The sequence below is a fragment of the Aethalodelphis obliquidens genome, unplaced genomic scaffold (assembly GCF_003676395.1).
Source record: "Aethalodelphis obliquidens isolate GAN/ISIS:26980383/991018 unplaced genomic scaffold, ASM367639v1 scaffold50, whole genome shotgun sequence".
Classification (NCBI taxonomy): Eukaryota; Metazoa; Chordata; class Mammalia; order Artiodactyla; family Delphinidae; genus Aethalodelphis; species Aethalodelphis obliquidens.
In genome coordinates this window covers 9,584,948-9,606,404 of record NW_020837994.1, presented here as the reverse complement: position 1 = coordinate 9,606,404, position 21,457 = coordinate 9,584,948, and the positions used below count along the sequence as shown (strand labels likewise).

At 42.2% G+C, this 21,457-nt stretch overlaps 1 protein-coding gene across 1 annotated transcript in view; it reads left to right on the top strand.

The window, feature by feature from the left end:
* Positions 1-21,457, top strand: part of RAB30 (RAB30, member RAS oncogene family) — an 80,695-nt gene that overhangs the window by 43,123 nt on the left and 16,115 nt on the right. The window lies entirely within an intron of this gene.

Below are 21,457 nucleotides of genomic sequence, written 5' to 3'. Positions count from 1 at the left end.
CATTCTCTAGTATTTCTTACCTGAAAACAATCCCCCCCGCAAAACAATCCAAAATGTTTTCTAATTTTGTCTCTCAAATGTTATAAAATAAATTCGTTATTTAATTTAAAACTCTGTTGACCATATACCCACCCTCTAGCTATCTTCTAGTTTCTTTGTTCCCTTTCTCAGTAAAACCTAAAAGTTGTCCATTGTTTTGGCGTTGACTGCTTCCCCTGACTCTAATCTCTTCTCATCGTTCCACAGGGACTATTCCTGTCTGTGTCTGCCAGTGACCTTGATGTTGCCAAGTCGAAGGCCACTGCTTTGTTTTAGTCTTACTTATTCTCTCAGCAGCATGTGACAAAGTAGATCTCTGTTTTCTTTGACACTCTACTTTCCTGGGTCTCTTCCTACCACTCTGGTCTCTTCTTCAGTCTCCTTCTGTCCTCAGCCTCTAAATGGAGATGTGCCCCATGTTCTGAAATGGCCCCCTTCTCTTCTCTATTTATTCACCCTCCACAGATGTCCTCTTCTAATCCAATGGCTTTCCCTAACATCCATTTGCTAATGACCCTCAAATCTGTAGCTTCATCCTCAAACTTCTTCTGGAACTCCAGATTCATGTCCAGGTAGATCTCTAAGAGACATTGCAAATTTAACGTGGGCGGAAGAGCACTCTTGATTTAGTCTCTACCCTAAACTTGTTCTTCTTTCAATCTTCCCCACCTCAGTAAGTGGTGCTAGTATTCCCCTCAAGTGCTCAAGCCAAAATGTCTAGGCATTACTTTTGATTTCTTTCTTTCTTCACCATCATCATCCAATCCTTCAGCAAGTTCTGTCTTCTCTATCTTCAGAAACATTCCCAAATTTATCTCCTTCCCTCCATCTTCATTACCAGCACCCTAGTCCAAGCTACATCATCTCTCACCTAGACTACTAGCAGTAACCTCCTAACTAGTTGCCCTGCTTCAACCGGTATCTATACCGCAATACCCTCCATTGCAGGGACCAGAGAAATCTTTGAAAAATGTTAATTGGTTTATGTCACATTCCTAACCACCCCTCTCCCTCCAGGTGGCCTCCTGTTGCACTCAGAATGAAGTCTAAACTCCTTGTCCTGGCTGACCAAGCTCTATGTGACCTGCCCCATGTCAGTCTCAGCCCTCTTCTCCTTGACCATGCACCCAGCCTCATTGTTCTATTTTTGGCTCCTTGCACATGCCAAGTCCATTCTTGTTTTAGCGCACTTTGCATAGTTATTCCTTCAGCCTAAAATGCTCTTCCAGTCTTCATGTGCTTGTCCTTTTCTTATTCAAATCTCATCTTAAATAGAGTTGCCTCAGAGAGGCTTTCTGTGACAACTCACTCTAAAATTGCTGTCTGGGTACACTCTGTCCCTTCCTTTACTTTTTTTTTTTTTTAACATCTTTATTGGAGTATAATTGCTTTACAATGTGTTAGTTTCTGCTTTACAACAAAATGAATCAGTTATATATACACATATGTTCCCATTAGCGCTTGCTACTATCAGGAATTTTCCTTGTTTATTTATGTATGTGCTCATTTCCGCATTCATTCATTGCTCTCTCTGCTGCCTAGCTAGAATGTATACTCTATGAAGATGTGTGGCGGGGGAACTTGTCTGCCTGTTCATCACTGTATCCTCTGCTCATGGGTCGGTGACTTGCACATAGTGCGTGCTCACTACAAGTGTATGGAATGAGTGAATATGTTTATCTCATCTGTAGAATTCAGAGGCTAATACTTATGTCTCAGAGATGTTGAGGACTTGCGTTATCAAATTTGATAATGCGTCTAAAGTGAACGGTTCTGTGTCTGGCACCTTCTGCTTAATAAATAGAAACTATATTATTTTTAAAGTATCTAGCTCATTATAGACATTGAGCAAAGATTAATTCTCTCTTTTTCTTGCAGTCTGGGTCCGCTGCAATATTTTATATTGAAATAACCTGCACTCTGAACAAGGTTAAAAAATACTTCCCAATCAGCTTTTTTTTTTTTCCCTAAAGAAAAGGTTTAAAAAGTGCTGTTCAATAACTAGTCAACATCAGTAAGTTTAGAACCATTATTAATGTCACTTCTCCCTCCCCCTCTTCCAGTACACACAGAGACACTTCATTATAACAAGGTTTGGCTTTCCCCTGGGAAATTATCATTTTCTTTTCTTTGGTTATATGATCTTTGCCAATTAACTCTCCTTAGGATCAAAGTGTTTTGGGGTTTGCTTTCCTCATCCTTGTGTTTAGGTTCTCTGAAAAGTATTCCTAGCTTTTGCATGTTCTGATCAATATTTCTTTTGCATTTATATTTATTCAGGATCTACTGAGTGCCAGGCAATGGGGATACAGATAGGAATTCATAAGGGCCTCTGTCCTTTAGGTCTAGTGGGGGAAGCAGGATACCTAAACCAATGAGGATAATGAAGTATCTATGAAGACAGTCTCCACAGAACACAGTGGAGGCGTAAAGGAGAGAGCGGCTAATTCACATGGGGGGAGGGGAGGAAGGTTCCAGAGCTATGTGGTTCCTTGCCAGCAACAAGGAGAGAATGGCCCCATGTGAGTCAAGTTGTGGATGAACCTGCCTTGGGGGCCACACTCTGGGAGCTGGGCATGGCTATGTGATCATCGTGGTGATGGTAACTCAAAGGTCACGAGAAATGAAGCCAGAGATATGAGCAGGGGCTGGGTCATGGGTGGCTCTGTATGCCCTACTAGGGAATTTGAACTTTCTCCAACAGTGACAATAATAAGAGCAACACCTAAGATTTATTGGGTCCTTCCTGTATGCCAGGCTCTCTTCTTTGTGCTTTGTTGTATTAATTCTTTTCAGCCATACAGTAACCCTATGAGGTAGGTACAGTTATTATCCCTATTTACAAATAAAGAAATGTAGGCACCAAGAGGATAGGGAACTTGCCCAAGGTCACCCAACTCATGAAGGGCAGAGGTAGGACTCAGACTCAGGCAGTTTGGCTCCTACGTTCGCCCTCTTCACCAGGGTCCTGTCCTTCCTCTCACAGAGGGCTTGTGTAGGCAGCCGGGAGCCCTGAGGAGACTGAAGTGTGGGAGTGACATGGTCAGATTAGTTCTTTGGAAATGTAGTGGAGTCACACTGCACCTTGTCCGGGGGTTAGTGTCTAAAAGCCTCTAAAGCAAAGAATGCAGCGTGACGTTTTTCCTCGAAGTGGGGAGTATCTGAGTGAGGTTTGTTATGTTAGCGGTGGCATCTCATTGTCTCAATCAGCCCAGCAGCTTTCCCCCAACCTTGCAACAGAAGGCAGAGGCTTTGCTAGATATGCATGTAAGAGATGAAGAGTCAGTTTGTATTGAGGGACCCTGTTTTGTTTTGTTTTTTTTTAACATCTTTATTGGAGTATAATTGCTTTACAATGGTGTGTTAGTTTATGCTTTATAACAAAGTGAATCAGCCATACATATACATATATCCCCATATCCCCTCCCTCTTGAGCCTCCCTCCCACCCTCCCTATCCCACCCCTCTAGGTGGTCACAAAGCACCGAGCTGAACTCCCTGTGCTATGCAGCTGCTTCCCACTAGTTATCGGTTTTACATTTGGTAGTGTATATATGTCCATGCCACTCTCTCACTTCGTGCCAGCTTACCCTTACCCCTCCCCATATCCTCAAGTCCATTCTCTATGTCTGCGTCTTTATTCCTGTCCTGCCCCTAGGTTCATCAGAACCATTTTTTTTTTTTTAGATTCCATATATATGTGTTAGCATACGGTATTTGTTTTTCTCTTTCTGACTTACTTCACTCTGTATGACAGACTCTAGGTCCATCCACCTCACTACAAATAACTCAATTTTGTTTCTTTTTATGGCTGAGTAATATTCCATTGTATATATGTGCCACATCTTCTTTATCCATTCATCTGTCGGTGGACACTTAGGTTGCTTCCATGTCCTGGCTATTGTAAATAGTGCTGCAATGAACATTGTGGTACATGTCTTTTTTTAAAATCTTACAATTAAAAACTCTATTTTACCATGAATTTGGTTGAACTATGGATCAAATTTTACTGAGTATGTATAGACTGAGCCATTTCTAGAATTTTTTTTTGAATTTTACTTATTTATTTTATACAGCAGGTTCTTATTACTTATCTATTTTATACATAGTAGTGTATATACATCAATACCAATCTCCCAATTCATACCCCCCCCCCCACCGCAACCCCGCTTTCCCCCCTTGGTGTCCATACATTTGGTCTCTACATCTGTGTCTCTTTTTTCTGCCTTGCAAACCAGTTCATCTATACCATTTTTGTAGATTCCATATATATGTGTTAATATATGATATTTGTTTTTCTCTTTCTGACTTACTTCACTCTGTATAACAGTCTCTAGGTCCATCCACATCTCTACAAATGACCCAATTTTGTTCCTTTTTATGGCTGAGTAATATTCCATTGTGTATAGGTACCACATCTTCTTTATACATTTGTCTGTTGATGGGCATTTAGGTTGCTTCTATGACCTGGCTATTGTAAATAGTGCTACAATGAACATTGAGGTGCATGTATCTTTTTGACTTATGGCTTTCTCAGGGTATATGCCAATAGTGGGATTGCTGGGTCATATGGTAGTTCTATTTTTAGTTTTTTAAGGAACCTCCATACTGTTCTCCATAGTGGCTATATCAATTTATATTCCCAGCAACAGTGCAAGAGGTTCCCTTTTCTCCACACCCTCTCCAGCATTTATTGTTTGTAGTTTTTTTGATGATGGCCATTCTGACTGGTGTGAGGTGATATCTCATTGTGGTTTTGATTTGCATTTCTGTTAATGATTAGTGATGCTGAGCATCCTTTCATGTGTTTGTTGGCAATCTGTATCTCTTCTTTGGAGAAATGTCTATTTGGGTCTTCCACCCATTTTGGGATTGGGTTGTTTGTTTTATTGATATGGAGCTGCATGAGCGGCTTATATATTTTGGAGATTAATCCTTTGTCAGTTGTTTGAAAAGCCCCAAAGTGTCACACTCCTGCAGAAACCGAGCCCCTCCGTGACGACAGCATACTCAGCCTCCCCTCACTCTCTCCAGGGACCACATTCAATGGGCAGCAGAGCCCAGGCATTGCTTACATAGTGATTTTCCCTGTTGCAGTTTCTCTCGCTGGAGGGGTCCATGCTGGCTTGGATATCAGTAGGTATCAAGGAGGTTAACTATTCTGGGTCAGCTGACCAATTGGATTTGATTCCTTCAAGCTTTTTCTGATCTGAAAACTTAGTCCATTGTCATATCTATTATCTTTTCCAAGTCTGAGAAAATTCCTTCTAATTTCCAATGATGTCAGCTTTAGTAGCACAGCACTCTCCATGCTCCCCACTTATGGTTACTGATACTGGCCTGCGAGTCTTCTGCAGGTGTTAGGAACTTTGATCATTCCATCTGTTCTGTCACAATGGTACGATATTGCTGTTTTTTGCTTACAGTCAGACATTGTATGAGGTCATTTCTCTTGATAGTATTTCAAAAAACCCGTCGCTGTATGTTCCTACAGGTCTTATGTTACGTTCTCCAGTTTTTAAAAATTGAAATGGGGCTTCCCTGGTGGCGCAGTGGTTGCGAGTCCGCCTGCCGATGCAGGGGACGCGGGTTCGTGCCCCGGTCTGGGAGGATCCCACGTGCCGCGGAGCAGCTGGGCCCGTGAGCCATGGCCACTGAGCCTGCGCGTCCGGAGCCTGTGCTCCGCAACGGGAGAGGCCACAACAGTGAGAGGCCCGCGTACTGAAAAAATAAAAAAAAATAAAAAAATAAAAAAAATTGAAATGATTTTGTGACTACTTTAAAGAAAATGTTGTCATGATTCCAGTGATCAAAACCAAACCAAACCATCTAGTGCACAGGAAAAAGAGACAGGGAAGAACACATCAAAATGCTGGCAATGATTGTGTTCCTTTTGGTAATTCATTTTCCCTTTTTCTACGTTCTCTACGTTTTAAAAAAATGTGTCTGTGGTACATGCAAAATGTTAAAAGCTTGTTTATAAAGCTGGTGTGGGGGGGAATGAAAGTTAAAAAACAAAAAGCTCCCTGTGATCTCATAATCCAAACACAGTATATGTTCTTGCTTTTGAAATGCCCTTGTTCACATACATGCTTATTTTTTATAGCTGCAGTTCTGACAAATGCAGCTTTGTGTCTTCTTTTAATTTTACAGCCTATTTTCAACATTATTTCATAGTTCTACATAGTTTTCATAACTGGCATGATTATGGCTGCCCTGCATTCCATGGTGTTGATGTTCCATACAGAGCTATCCCAAGTTGGACATTTGGATTGTTTCCAGTTCTTTTAGATAAGATGTAATGAGAATTTTTGATCATGTTGCTTTTTGAGTTTGTTCAGTTCTTTTCTTAAAGTGAATTCCCAGTAGTGAGCTCTGGGCATGGAAGGTTTGAACTCTGTTATGGATTTTGGTCTGTACCAAGGAAGATGCTGCTTTCTAGAAGAGCCAGTTGAAAATGTGGATGGTCACTAGCTGGGTTTGTGTGTACCTGTCTCCTGTTTCACTCACCAGTATTGAGTCCATGTATTTTAATAAAGTGTATTGTTTCTAAAGGAGTCATGTTTATTGATGAAAATTTAGAAAAGATATAAATATATAAAGAAGAAAATCTATAATCCCACCACCTAGACTAAGCATTTTTTTTTTTTTTTTGCGGTACGCGGGCCTCTCACCGCTGTGGCCTCTCCCGTCGCGGAGCACAGGCTCCGGATGCGCAGGCTCAGCAGCCATGGCTCACAGGCACAGCCGCTCCGCGGCATGTGGGATCCTCCCGGACCGGGGCACGAACCCGCGTCCCCTGCATTGGCAGGCGGACTCTCAACCACTGTGCCACCAGGGAAGCCTAGACTAAGCATTTTTAAAATGTATTTTCTAACTGAAAGCATTTACACTAAGATCAGGAGCAAGACAAGGATGTCCACTCTCGCCACTGTTATTCAACGTTGTTTTGGAAGTCCTAGCCATGGCAATCAGAGAAGAAAAAGAAATAAAAAGAATACAAATTGGAAAAGAAGAAATAAAACTGTCACTGTTTGCAGATGATATGATACTGTACATAGAAAATCCCAAAGATGCCATCAGAAAACTACTAGAACTAATCAATGAATTTGGTAAGGTTGCAGGATACAAAATGTACAGAAATCTCTGGCATTCCTATACACTAACAACAAAAAGAGAAATTAAGGAAACAATCCCATTACCATCGCAACAAAAAGGATAAAATACCTAGGAATAAACCTGCCTAAGGAGGTGAAAGACTTGTACTCAGAAGACTATAAAACACTGATTAAAGAAATTAAAGATGACATAAACAGTTGGAGAAATATACCATGTTCTTGGATTGGAAGAATTAATATTGAAAATGACTGTACTACCCAAAGCAATCTACAGATTCAATGCAATCCCTATCAAACTACCAATGGCATGCTTCACAGAATTAAAACAAAAAATTTTACAATTTGTATGGAAACACAAAAGACCCCAAATAGCCAAAGAAATCTTGAGAAAGTAAAACGGAGCTGGAGGAATCAGGTTCCCCAACTTCAAACTATATTACAAAGCTACAGTAATCAAGACAGTATGGTACTGGCACGAAAACAGAAATATACATTAATGGTACAGGATAGAAAGCCCAGAGATAAACCATGCATATATAGTCACCTAATTTATGACAAAGGAGGTAAGAACATACAATGGAGAAAAGACAGCCTCTTCAATAAGTGGTGCTGGGAAAACTGGACAGCTACACGTAAAAGAATGAAATTAGAACACTCCCTAACACCATACACAAAAATAAACTCAAAATGGATTAAAGACCTAAGTGTAAGGCCAGACACTATAAAACTCTTAGAGGAAAACATAGGAAAAACACTCTTTGACATAAACCACAGCAAGATCTTTTTTGACCCACCTCCTAGAGTAATGAAAATAAAAACAAAAATAAACAAATGGACCTAATTAAACTTAAAAGTTTTTGCACAGCAAAGGAAACCATAAACAAGATGAAAAGGCAACCCTCAGAATGGGAGAAAATATTTGCAAATGAAACAACGGACAAGGATTAATCTCCAAAATATACAAACACCTCATGGGGTGCAATATCAAAAAACCAAACAACGCAATTAAAAAATGGGCAGAAGGCCTAAATAGACATTTCACCAAAGAAGACATACAGATGGCCAAGAGGCACATGAAAACAGGCTCAACATCACTAACTATTAGAGAAATGCAAATCAAAACTACAATGAGGTATTACCTCATATGGGTCAGAATGGCCATTGTCAAAAAAAAATCTAGAAACAATAAATGCTGGAGATCAATGGAACAGGATAGAAAGCTCAGAGATAAGCCCACGCACATATGGTCACCTTATTTTTGATAAAGGAGGCAAGAATATACAATGGAGAAAAGACAGCCTCTTCAATAAGTGGTGCTGGGACAACTGGACAGCTATGTGTAAAAGAATGAAATTAGAACACTCCTTAACACCAAACACAAAAATAAACTCAAAATGGATTAAAGACCTAAGTGTAAGGCCAGACACTATAAAACTCTTAGAGGAAAACATAGGCAGAACACTCTATGGCATAAATCACAGCAAGATCCTTTTTTGACCCACCTCCTAGAGAAATGGAAATAAAAACAAAAATAAACAAATGGGACCTAGTGAAACTTAAAAGCTTTTGCACAGCAAAGGAAACCATAAATAAAATGAAAAGATAACCCTCAGAATGGAAGAAAATATTTGCAAACGAAGCAACTGACAAAGAATTAATTTCCAAAATTTACAAGCAGCTCATGCAGCTCAATATCAAAAAAACAAACAACCCAATCCAAAAATGGGCAGAAGACCTAAACAGACATTTCTCCAAAGAAGATATACAGATTGCCCACAAACACATGACAGAATGCTCAACATCACGAATCATTAGAGAAATGCAAATCAAAACTACAATGAGGTATCACCTCACACCAGTCAGAATGGCCATCATCAAAAAATCTAGAAACAATAAATGCTGGAGAGGGTGTGGAGAAAAGGGAACCCTCTTGCACTGTTGGTGGGAATGTAAATTGATACAGCCACTATGGAGAACAGTATGGACGTTCCTTAAAAAACTAAAAATAGAACTACCGTATGACCCAGTAATCCCACTACTGGGCATATACCCTGAGAAAACCATAATTCAAAAATAGTCATGTACCACAATGTTCATTGCAGCTGTATTTACAATAGCCAGGACATGGAAGCAACCTAAGTGTCCATCGACAGATGAATGGATAGAGAAGATGTGGCACATATATACAATGGAATATTACTCAGCCATAAAAAGAAACAAAATTGAGTTATTCCTAGTGAGGTGGATGGACCTAGAGTCTGTCATACAGAGTGAAGTAAGTCAGAAAGAGAAAAACAAATATCTCTATTTTAAAGAAATGAAACTGGAAATTAGATGCTACTTGATGAATGTGGTTTATGTAAAGAGGTAAATCAGAGGTTCAATGACTAGTACCATTGTCAAAGAGAAGACTTTATCCTTATATCAAAAACAGTAAATAAATATAATGTTTTAAGTTAAAAAAAAAAAGAAAGAGAAAAACATATACTGTATGCTAACACATATATTTGGAATCTAAAAAAAAAAAATGGTCATGAAGAACCTAGGGGCAGGAGGGGAATAAAGATGCAGACCTACTAGAGAATGGACTTGAGGACACAGGGAGGGGGAAGGGTAAGCTGGGAAGAAGTGAGAGAGTGGTATGTACATATATACACTACCAAACGTAAAACTGATAGCTAGTGGGAAGCAGCCACATAGCACAGGGAAATCATCTCGGTGCTTTGTGACCACCTAGAGGGGTGGGATAGGGAGGGTGGGAGGGAGGCTCAAGAGGGAGGGGATATGGGGGTATATGTATGCATATGGCTGGTTCACTTTGTTGTATAACAGAACCTAACACAGTATTGTGAAGCAATTATACTCCAATAAAGATCTATTAAAAACTGTATTTTCTTCCAAGTATATATTTCATAGTGTTATATCATGTTGCTCAGTAAAAGTGTAACCATTTCTCCATTGTTGGATACAGGCTTTACTCGATCCATTTTGGGGGTCTATTCTAAGTAATACTGGAATGAACTTTCTATGTGTGCTACTGTGAATGAACCTTTGTGCACATCTTGGAATCATTCCTTAGGAAAATTCCCAGAAGCAAAATTGCTAGATCAAAGAGTGTGGATGTTGTTAAGGCTTTTGATAAATATTGAAAACTTGCTAGTGAGGAAAGTTGTGCCACTTTATACTTCACCTGCTTAGACGTCACTGGCTGGGTGAGAGGTGGCAAGGGCCTGAGCCAGGTTGGTGCGGTAGAGACAAAGGTAGTGCAGAGAGGGGTATTCAAGATACATTTCTGACAGCACATCTGCAGGCCTTGGCAACAAATGGCTTATGGCAGGCTGTGTGCTTGCGCGTGTATGTGTGTGTTGGGGGACCAGGCTGGGGGAGAATTTCTACCCCATCTTCCAGATAGGATTTGCCAGGATGCAGATAAGATAATTTACAGGACAGCACCTAGCAAACTTGAGGTGCTCTATAGATGTAAAAGCTTATTGATAGTAACTATGAAATCCCACCCAAAAGGCTGTTTCAAGGATGAAATGGGCTGGTGTGTATGAAGCCTCTAAGCTCTAGGCAAATAGTCATTCTCCTGTGACCTGGCACAATCTTGGGAGATAAACTTGGGAGAATTGCTACATTTTATCCTCATCCGTTTGAGTCATAGAGCACGTGGACACTTGCTTTCCTTTTCCTTTGTCTCCTGCTTCCAGTGAGGAGGGAATCAGCTTAAACAGCTGAGGGTAGGGTCCAGCCTGGAGTGACGGGGAAGGAGATACCTCCATGCTTGGTCTGCCTTGGGTCCCTAAGGCAGAGGGAAGTGCTTGGGGCTGCAGCCGTGACCTCTGGTCTCTTGGCTGGGCCACATTGTGCGCTCACCCTGGGGGAGGAGCCTAAAGATGCTGATAATGAGGCCCTTCCGGTGCAGCCAAACAGGCGCAGGAAAGCTTCTGCAGAGGAAAGATTAGACACAATCCCCGATTTAGAGAACACGATGGCGGGGGTGGGGGGTGGGGGACAAACCTCCCCCCCTCCCCGGAGCTCTTTGTGGGTGGTATTGTTTATTGTTGGAGGAGAACAATAGAGGGAGCCTGGCCTGGGCTTGTGCAGAAGCTGGAAACAGCAAGTTGGGTCTGGGGAAGGCCTTTTTTAGATCAGTGCAACAAACATGTTTTGCAGACTGAGGCTCCCAATCTTGGAAAGGGATTAATGAGTGGGACGGGTATCTTCCTTTTCCCCTGGAAATCAAGGTGCCAATACTACCAAGCGCATCCAAGGCTCTTGGTCAAGCACCTGCCCCCAGGTGCTGTGGTACAAAACAAATTAGCTCTGCCTGGGGAGTGAACTGAATGGGGGCCCAAGTGGGTCCTCAGCAGTGGCCCTCCCTCCTCCTCTCACTTATATGTGGGAAAACACATTTGGGCTCAGGGCAGTGACACCTTCTCACTGTGGAAGGTTAAAGAGCCTTGTTTACTTAAACAAGATCATTTGGAAGTGTGCTTTGGTTAAAGTTCTGATGAAATGCTGTTTCTTGGATTACTTTTCATTTTTCTTCTTTGTCCGGTATCCCAAATCCATTTTGTATTTCGAGGAAATAGGAAAATATAAAAGACAATATGTACAAAGAAGAAGGTAAACTATTTTATTGTCTTGGTTTTGAAAATAATATTGTGGAGATCTCAGGCCTACTTTATTTATTTATTTTTTTTGCATGTCTTAAAAACTATTCCCAAGGGCTGCTTTTTTTTTTCTTTTTCCTCTCTTCGAGATTCCTTTTATTGGATGTAATATCCCTCCCAATGCAAGCAAGCCAAGGGCTGCTTTTGACCTGCCTCCCATCCACGGGTCCATGCCAGCTTCCATTGGTGGTTAGGCCCGTGGCCTCGCCCAGTAGGGATTTATATTTGCAGACTTTATTTGTCCTGGCGGCAGCTCTGATTTAGAGTCAGGGGACCCACGTGTCTCTTCTGACTCTGTTGCTTGCATGCTGAGTGGCCTGAGGTGAGTCACTCTCCTACTTTCAAATGCCATTTCTGTGAAATGGGGAGAAAAGGACAGGCTTCTCCTGCTTCCTCAGGAAGATTCTGTGTCAGGGTACAGTGAGAGTAATTTCTGAGTGGTAATACATGATTTACATGGGCGAGAGTTTTGTTTTTATTAGTGACACAAATAGACTATTTTTCTCTCCATTGGATTTGGCTGTCATACGATGGGTATTTGGTTTTAAGGGGAGTTGATGTGAAAGAATGAGCCTACCATGTCGAGTCTTGCTGCTCTGAGACATGTTTTAATATATACCATGAACTAGAAAAAGCAACTGCAGAACTTGGGTGGAACATTCCTTCCTGAATCTCTGTCACAGGAAGGGGTGCAGCAGGGCAGACAAAGAGAAAAACAAATAGAGACGGAGCACCCCAAACATATTTTTAAAAGGGCCCCTTTCTCTGTATTAGGACAACTACCTTGCCTTTTTATTCATTTATTTATTATTATTATTATTATTATTTTTTTGGTACGCAGGCCTCTCACTGTTATGGCCTCTCCCGTTGCGGAGCACAGGCTCCGGACGCGCAGGCTCAGTGGCCTTGGCTCACGGGCCCAGCCGCTCCGCGGCATGTGGGATCTTCCTGGACCGGGGCACGAACCCGTGTCCCCTGCATTGGCAGGTGGACTCTCAACCACTGCGCCACCAGGGAAGCCCTACCTTGCCTTTTAAGCACTATTGTAGACTGAATGAAAGGGCAGAGTCTATTAAGAGTTAGAGGTTGTCTTCTTTCCCAGAAAGAGCTACATACTACAGCCTCTCCAGAAGCAAACACTGTTGCTAGTTTTCTTTTGTATTTTTCGGAGATATTTTATGCATATGCAGATAAATAATTATATGCCCCTCTTTTCATACTATACACACCATTCTCCACCTTGCTTCTTTCACTTAATGTATCTTACAGATATCCATAGTGGGCTGCGTGGTTTTCACCATCTGTACAACTATTTTCCTGCTGATGGATTTAGGCTGATTTCTTATTTGCTATTACAAACATTGTTGTAATGAATATCCTACTCCATGTGTTTTCGCACATGTGTATCAGTATAAGTGTAGGACAGATTCCTAGGAGTGAAATTGCTGGGTCGGAGGGGTTATAATAGCCCTTTTAGTTTTAACTCAGTATTGCCCTCCATAGAAGTTGCATTGATTTGCCTCCCACCAGCAGTATTCAATGCCCCATTTCTCTACACTCTGTCCAATACAGAGTGAATGTTGCCAATCTGATATGAAAAATGGCCTCTGATTACAAATTGATTATAGTTTTCATTATAAATTATTATTTATAATTATAAATCATTTAGTTTGAATTTACTCAAACTATATGAGTGAGGCTGATCTTTTCTTTTTTTTAAATGTAAGTACCATTTTAATTTCCTTCTTGTAAACTATCTGCTCATGTCCTTTGCCCTATTTTTCTATTGGGTTATTCATTTTTTCTTATTGATTTGTAGGAACTCTTTATGCATTTAAGGAAATTAGCCCTTAGTTATATGCATTTCAGGTATTTTAGTCAGTTTATCTTTTACTCTTTTGCAATGCAGAATTTTAAAAAAATTAGTCAAATGGGTCACTATCTTTATTTTATGGCTTTGATTTTGAGCAATTCTTAGAAAGCCTGCCCCACTTTAAGATTTATATATTTATGTATATCCTGCTTTCTTCTAGCACTTTCATGTTTTCGTTTTTAAAAATCCAAATCTTTAATCCATATGGAATTTATTTTAGTATAACTCTCACAGAGTTCCAACTTAATTTTGTCACAGAAAAACTTGGATTTTGAATCCTGATACTTTTACTCATTAGCTGTGTAATTTTGAACAAATAGGTTAACTTCTCTGAACCTCAGTTTCCTTATCTATATATAAGAATAATAAGCCTACCTAGAAGGAGGAGATATGGGGATATATGTATATGTATAGCTGATTCACTTTGTTATAAAGCAGAAACTAACACACCATTGTAAAGCAATTATACTCCAATAAAGATGTTAAAAATTAGCCTACCTAATGAGGTTGTTGAAAAAGGTAAATAAGATTATATATGGAAACAGCACAGTTCCTGGCACATAGTAAGTGTTCAAATTATGCTCCAAATACCCAGGAACCTGGGAAAACAGTGTGTTCATGCAACGGGGAGAAGTTCTAGGTGCATAGGATACAGAGGTCGCCTTGCAACTCACCAGTGTGTGACTTAGGATGAATCACGTCATCACCTAAACCCTTGGTTTCCTCACCTGCCTAATGAATGATAAGAACCAGTTCTTGTTGGCAGGTCCAGATTAGATCATGTCTGTGAAAGCATTTGGTAAACTGTAAAGGGCCCTATGAAAATGCTGGGGATTATGGCCTGATGAATGAGGAGCAGCCACGGCACAGGTGGGTGTTTGCCATCCCTGGCCAAGAAGAATAATTAACTCACAGTAACTTGAAATTAGCAGCTGATGTAAAGCAAGTGAGCTGCAGCAGTTGATTAAAGTAATGTTTAGTAATTGCCTTCTAGTAATTAAGCAATAATGAGCTTCCTGAGACAGAACCTTGTTAGAGCAAAAGACAGATCAAACAGTTCCAATTCATCCTATACTTCTTGAACACAGCCAGTGGAGTATGCAGACACGAGTATCTTGTTGAAGCGTGGTCCTTGTCTTTAAGGACAGACAGTAGGAGCAATAGATGTGTAGGGCACGGCCCCTCCACCAGACAGAGCACGTGTGGATATGTACTTGGAGGAAGGTCCCCAGTGCCCTGGGATTGTCCAGGAGGGAGAGACTCACTTGCTCAGCCCTGTGTGCCAGTCTGAACCCAGTCCCTGGAGTCTGGCCCAGATTCTGAAGAACCCCAGCTCAGTAATGCTTTCTTCAAATATTACTTGCTGCCCTTTTTTATTCCTTGTTTGGTTGTTTTTGATGTTTCTAATGTCCTGCCCATCTTCCTCCACAGCTGGGGTTGTGCTTAGGGCCTCTGTTTCTACTAGACCTGATGAGTCAAATTTTCCCTGGGTAGGAGTTGCTAGATAAAATATAGAATGCCCAGAGACTTCCCTGGCAGTCCAGTGGTTAAGACTCCACGCTCCCAATGCAGGGGACCCAGGGTCTATCCCTGGTTGGGGAACTAAGATCCCACATACTGCAACTAATCCCACAAGCGACAACTACTGAGCCCGCATGCCACAACTAGAGGAGCCCACGCACCGCAACTAGAGAAGCCCGTGTGCTGCAATGAAGACCCAGCTCAGCCTAAAAAAGTATGTCATAGGAAGTATTTGGGTCATACTTATATACTAAAAAATTATTCATAGGTCCCATGTAATATTTGGAGCAAACATATCAAAATTTATTTGTTTGCTATCTGAAATTGAAATTTAGCTAGGTCTCCTCTTCCTTCCTTCTTCCCTCCCTCCCTCTAGCAACCCTACCTGGGTAGCCCTGATTTCAAATGCTATAAAATAGCATTTGACACTAATGTTTCGTGGAGGCTTAGTAGCAAGGGATGTTAAAAGGTATTAATATAAGAAAAGATTTTTCAGCTAAAGTCATGTTTGGTAAATCCTGGATTAAACAGTTAGCCAGTTTTCTTCATTGTGGAAATTTTCAAAACCTTTTAAATCTCCAACATTGCGTTATAGTATTTAGTATTTCTCAGTTATGTCACTATCTTCCCCCTCCCCCTTCCTGAGTTTTTAGGGTCATAGGAGCAAGTGTTGAGTGAAGGCTGATGGGCATTCTGGGTGTCCATTCTTTTTGTAGACCGTGAGTTCTGATTCTGGGTTTTGGGAAAATAGCACTCTGTAGAAAACAAAAAACTTCTTGTAATATTATGATTGTTTTTGTTTAAAAAATCCATAAATGAAAAAACGCATAGATGTGAGAATATATATATTAAAAAAGTTAGAAGGATGTATGCCAAAATATTAACTGTACTTACCCCCAGGTGGGGTGTGGGTAGGGAAAAAGATTTCCCCCAGGTGATTTTCTTTCCTTTTTGTTTGGCTGTGTGCTCTGCAATCAGTATATGTGACTCTTGTCAGAGGGTTGAGGGAAAAAAATTTTTTTGATTATTATATTTTTTAAAACATTTGATTATTATACATTTGATTATGAATCACTTTTCCATATATTACCTGATTTGCCTCTCAAGCAACTCAGTGGTGTAGGTTCTGATACTATCCCGATTTTAGGGATGAGGAAACTTTACACGGCTCTCTGGCAGACCCAGTTCTCATACTGCCTCTTTGGGTTAGAGAAGGGGCAGCACACGCTGTCCTGGGGGAGGGGCTGTCCTGGGGAGGGGCTGTCCTAGGAGGGGCCCTGGCGCCTGTTCACCCACCCCTTCCATTTATAGACCAAGGTTGAGACCTTGAAAGAGAAAAGGACCTGCGTGAGACACACGGTTTTTGAACGAGGACAAGTCCCCCGAGTATCATTTTCTTGGGCAGGGGCTGGGGGTCAGAAGCCAGGGCAGGGATCTGGCCCTGTGTTCACCAGAAGCCTTGACTTTATCTGTTACCCTGAGCCCAAAAGGGCAAGGGGAAAAAATGTTCTGATGTACAGCAGTGAATACAGTTTGTTTTGTTTTTTAAAAAGGTCACTTTGATAAATGGTTTATGTTGCCAAAATCACATTGCTTAGAATTTTTTTTCTTTTAAGCTTTTCATAGTACATCTTGCTTCCTTATCCTTTTTAAACTCATTTTTTTCTTTTCTTCATCTCTTTTTCCTTTTTTGAATCTTCTGTACATATCCATTTATTTAGAGCTATCGTGGTGATGATATTTGAGGTTTCGCTTGTTTATCTGAGTAGCGTTCCTGTTTATATTCCCTGTGCCGATACTTGGTTACAGGGACAAATGGTGACTGAATTGTGGATGTGGTTTTCAAGGAAAAGTCTGGGTCCAGCTCCTAAAAGAGACCTGGGCTTGGAGGGCATCATGAGGAGCTGTGCTTGTATGACCTAGAATCAGTGTGTGGTCCTTTCAATGTGGGTGCATTGCTCCTAGACCAGGGAGGTTCCAGAACACTGCAGCTCCAAGGGACCTCAGGGCACATTCAACTGACCCTGCAGCCCTCATGACAGTTACAGCAACGCTGTCAGCCACGAGGCAGGGGGCCGCAGCATCCTATTTCAGTAGGAGCAGGGCTCTGGAGTCAGATGGATCTGTCTTTGGGTCCTGGTCCTAAGACTAACTAGCTGCATGACTTTAGGATAAACTCTTTGTGCCTGTTTCCTCTGCTATGATTAGGGATGGTAATCATAGTACCCTACCTCATACGGTTGTTGTGAGGATTAAATAAGTGAACACATGTAGAAGAATACCTGGCACATAATAAACATTGAATTAAGTGTCAGCTATTATTAACAATAATAGAATATACAGTTCTTAGAATTGTGCTTGGCCATTAGCGTATCTTGTGACATGTTTGCTCCCCAGACAAGGTGCAACTTTTGTTTTCAGTTTTAGGGCTGCGTGTAACTAACTGCTACTGAGTGGGATCCCCCTCCTTGGATGCTGTCTCGTCACTTGGTGATTGGTGATGCCTGAGCTGTTACATTACTTCCCAAACAGAAAAGCTTCCTCAGAGCATAGTTTCCAGAGATTCTTGTGAGCTTTTCATCCAGCAATGTGTTTTCTATTAGAAACAGAACAGTAACCACAGCCAGTAACCTGGAGTTTACAGTCCAGCCGTAGCCACAGGCAGCCTGCATTTCTAAAGAGACCAGACACTTTTTCTCCCAGAAGTTTATTTAAAAAAACATTTAACGGAGCATTAAAATAATTTCTTATAGAAAGGAGAAGGGCCTTCACTTTTTTTTTTTTTTTTGCGGTACGCGGGCCTCTCACTGTTGTGGCCTCTCCCGTTGCAGAGCACAGGCTCCGGACGTGCAGGCTCAGCGGCCATGGCTCACAGGCCCAGCTGCTCCGCGGCATGTGGGATCTTCCCGGACCGGGGCACGAACCCGTGTCCCCTGCATCGGCAGGCGGACTCTCAACCACTGTGCCACCAGGGAAGCCCGGGCCTTCACTTTTAGTCTGTGGCTTGCTCCAGGTGGTCTCTACCCGAGACTTGACTATGAACGTGACTCTGGCCACGTAACTCTTTGCCTTCCTGCTCTGAAGGTGCATAATTTGGGCACTGTTGACCTTCTCTTAGGAGCCCTGTTTCACAGGTCTTTGTTTTTGGACATTCTTCTCTCGATTCTCTGCTTTGTTTCTTTGACCTCTGCCAAAGATGGAGAAATAAATGTGTTGCAAACAATCTAAGCACAGAAAAAGAATGTGGCCCAGTACTGTGTTCTCTTTTTGTTGACTTAGGAAGCAGTGAGTTATGGTCCGCATATGAGCCACAGAGCCTCACATCTTCCTGCTCTCCTTGCACCTAGCCCTGAGATATATTTCCTTTTCACTTTTAACAGCTTTATTGAGTTTTAATCCCTGCCTTTTTAGCCAGAGTCTGACCTTGGTTCTTATTTAAACTGCTACAGTGTGGTAGAAAGAGTTCTGGATTTGAAGCCAGAGGGGAAGAGAAAAAGGAAATCACATTTATTGAGTCTTACCCTTCATCATTCCATTTCTTCAGATCTTTCTTAAGATGCTATTATAAGCCAGGCATTCTGAAAGGCACCGTAGGGCAGTGCTTCAGGGATGTGGGAGCTGGACCCAGGCTATCTGGGTTTGAATTGCACTTCCATCAGTGAAGGGGGACCCACCGTTAAGTAGGACCTTAATGACTTCTTATTTAACTTCTCCTGTGCCTCAGTCTCCCCATCTGTCAAGTTAGAATGCTAATAGTGTCTACCTGATAGGAGTGTTGTGAGGATCAATGAGTTAATAATAAAGAATGAGGTGATGATGATGATGACGGTGACAATGGTGATGATAGGGAGGGGCTGGGGTCAGGGCTCAATCAGACAGAGACTTCACTGCTCTCATGCTGCTCACAGCTGTGTGTGCGCGTGCACGTGCATGCTGAGGGATGAACTTGGAGTGTGAGACAGATATAAATAATTAAGTACAGTAAAACTTGGTGAGTTACTATAGGGCAGGGGAGGGGACTGTGGGAGCATATGGCAGTGAGGCTTCTTTTGATGGCATGTATACCTTCTGAACTTGAAGTCTGGCTGTTAGCTTTATGACTTTGGGTGACCCTCAATTTACTCACCTGCAAAACAGGTAACATAAAATACCAGCCTCATAAACTTGTAAAAACAAATGGAAATAGACATAAAGTGCCAAGTATAGTGCCTGGCATATAGTGAGTTCAGTGACTGTTTATGGACCCAGATTCTTTTGTTTTTTTTTTTTAAAAAAGATGTTAGGGGTAGGAGTTTATTAATTTATTTTTTTTTGCTGTGTTGGGTCTTCGTTTCTGTGCGAGGGCTATCTCTAGTTGTGGCAAGTGGGGGCCACTCTTCATTGCGGTGCGCGGGCCTCTCACTCTCTTGGCCTCTCTTGTTGCGGAGCACAGGCTCCAGACGCGCAGGCTCAGTAGTTGTGGCTCACGGGCCTAGTCGCTCCACGGCATGTGGGATCCTCCCAGACCAGGGCTTGAACCCGTGTCTCCTGCATTGGCAGGCAGATTCTCAACCACTGTGCCACCAGGGAAGCCCTGGATCCAGATTCTTGACAGAGAGATATTTTTCCTTCACAGTCCCGGTGAACAGAGACAGAACCCCCTGGGCTGCCACCTGCACGTTGGCTTGGCCGTCAGTCATCTTTCCAAGGATCATTGGAATCCACATAGAAACCACCTTTGCACACAGGGAATCTACTCCTCTGGCTCCTTCACAAGTCTCAGTGCAGTGGACTCCCCTTCTGTCCTTCCACCCTGCAACCCTCAGCCCTTTGAGCTTCAGCTGGCTGGTAGGAGTGACTCCGGGCTGCTCTAGCCTCCCAGGCACCCTTACCATCTTGGGCTCGCTGATCATCCTTTTCCTCTTCCTCCAGAGTCCCTTGGGCTTGTTCTGCCTTCACCTTATGAAATGAGTTTTTTTCTGGTTTTCTCAATTTTATTTAACTTTGTTATTGTTTTTTTAAAATTTATTTATTTAATTTATTTATTTTTGGCTATGTTGAGTCTTCGTTGCTGCCTGCAGGCTTTCTCTCTAGTTGCGGCGAGTGGGGGCTACTCTTCGTTGTAGTGTGCGGGCTTCTTATTGCGGTGGCTTCTCTTGTTGCAGAGCACGGGCTCCAGGTGCGCGGGCTTCAGTAGTTGTGGCACATGGGCTCAGTAGTAGTGGCTTGCAGGCTTTAGAGCGCAGGCTCAGTAGTTGTGGTGCACCGGCTTAGTTGCTTCGCGGCATGTGGGATCTTCCCGAACCAGGGCTGGAACCCATGTCCCCTGCATTGACAGGTAGATTCTTAACCACTGCGCAACCAGGGAAGCCCTGTTATTGTTTTCTAACTTTTCTCATGTTGGTTTCAAGGGCAGAGACTGTCTCATCTCTGTATTTCCTATGGTGACTAGCACAGTGCTGTAGTAGGTACTCAGTAGACAATAATTGTTTTTACGCGGGTAGGGCTTTGTGGTTAACCAAGCCTCTTTTGTATAGTTTTTTTTTTTTTTTTTCAAATCTGCACCACAGTCCTCTGAAGTAGACAGAGCAGGTAGTATTCTTTTTAGCACAATTAAGAAACTAAGGCCTACACTTCAGCCATAGGTCCATTGATTACTTAATTCTACAGAGAAGATATTTACTGAGTGTAACTCTGTCCCATGGGCTAGGAAAATAGAGCTGAAAGACATCATCCCTTCCCTCGAGGATGAGGCAGATGTTTGAACAAATAATTGTATGAAGTTTCAGGACAGAGGAACAATGAACGTGTTTATTGGGGGAAGATCAGCGAAAAATTGAGAGAGAAAGAGACGCTTGCATTGGTCCTTAAAGGGTTGACTTCACAACACAGAAAGGGTGGGCGGGAGGGCATCCCAGATAGAGGAAATACCATGTACACAGCCTATGGGAATGAAAAGACCAGCACCTTGGGAGATACTGCAGCATCAGCAAGGCTGGCAGGAGGTGTATAGCAACGGGGTGGTGATAGAAGGGAAGATGGCAGTAACTCCCACTGGTAAGACCCCAAGACCCCCAGGGCTTGCAGGAGACTGGAAGCTTCCTCCCTTTGTTCAGTCTCCCAGTTTCTAGCCCTTCCTCCCAGAGGCACTCACAGCATGTACATAAACCACCTTTCAGCTTTGGATGGGCTCCCCTTCGCTCTGCTTCCTTGCACCCCCAGCTTGTCTGCACAGAGATTTGCAATCTCCTT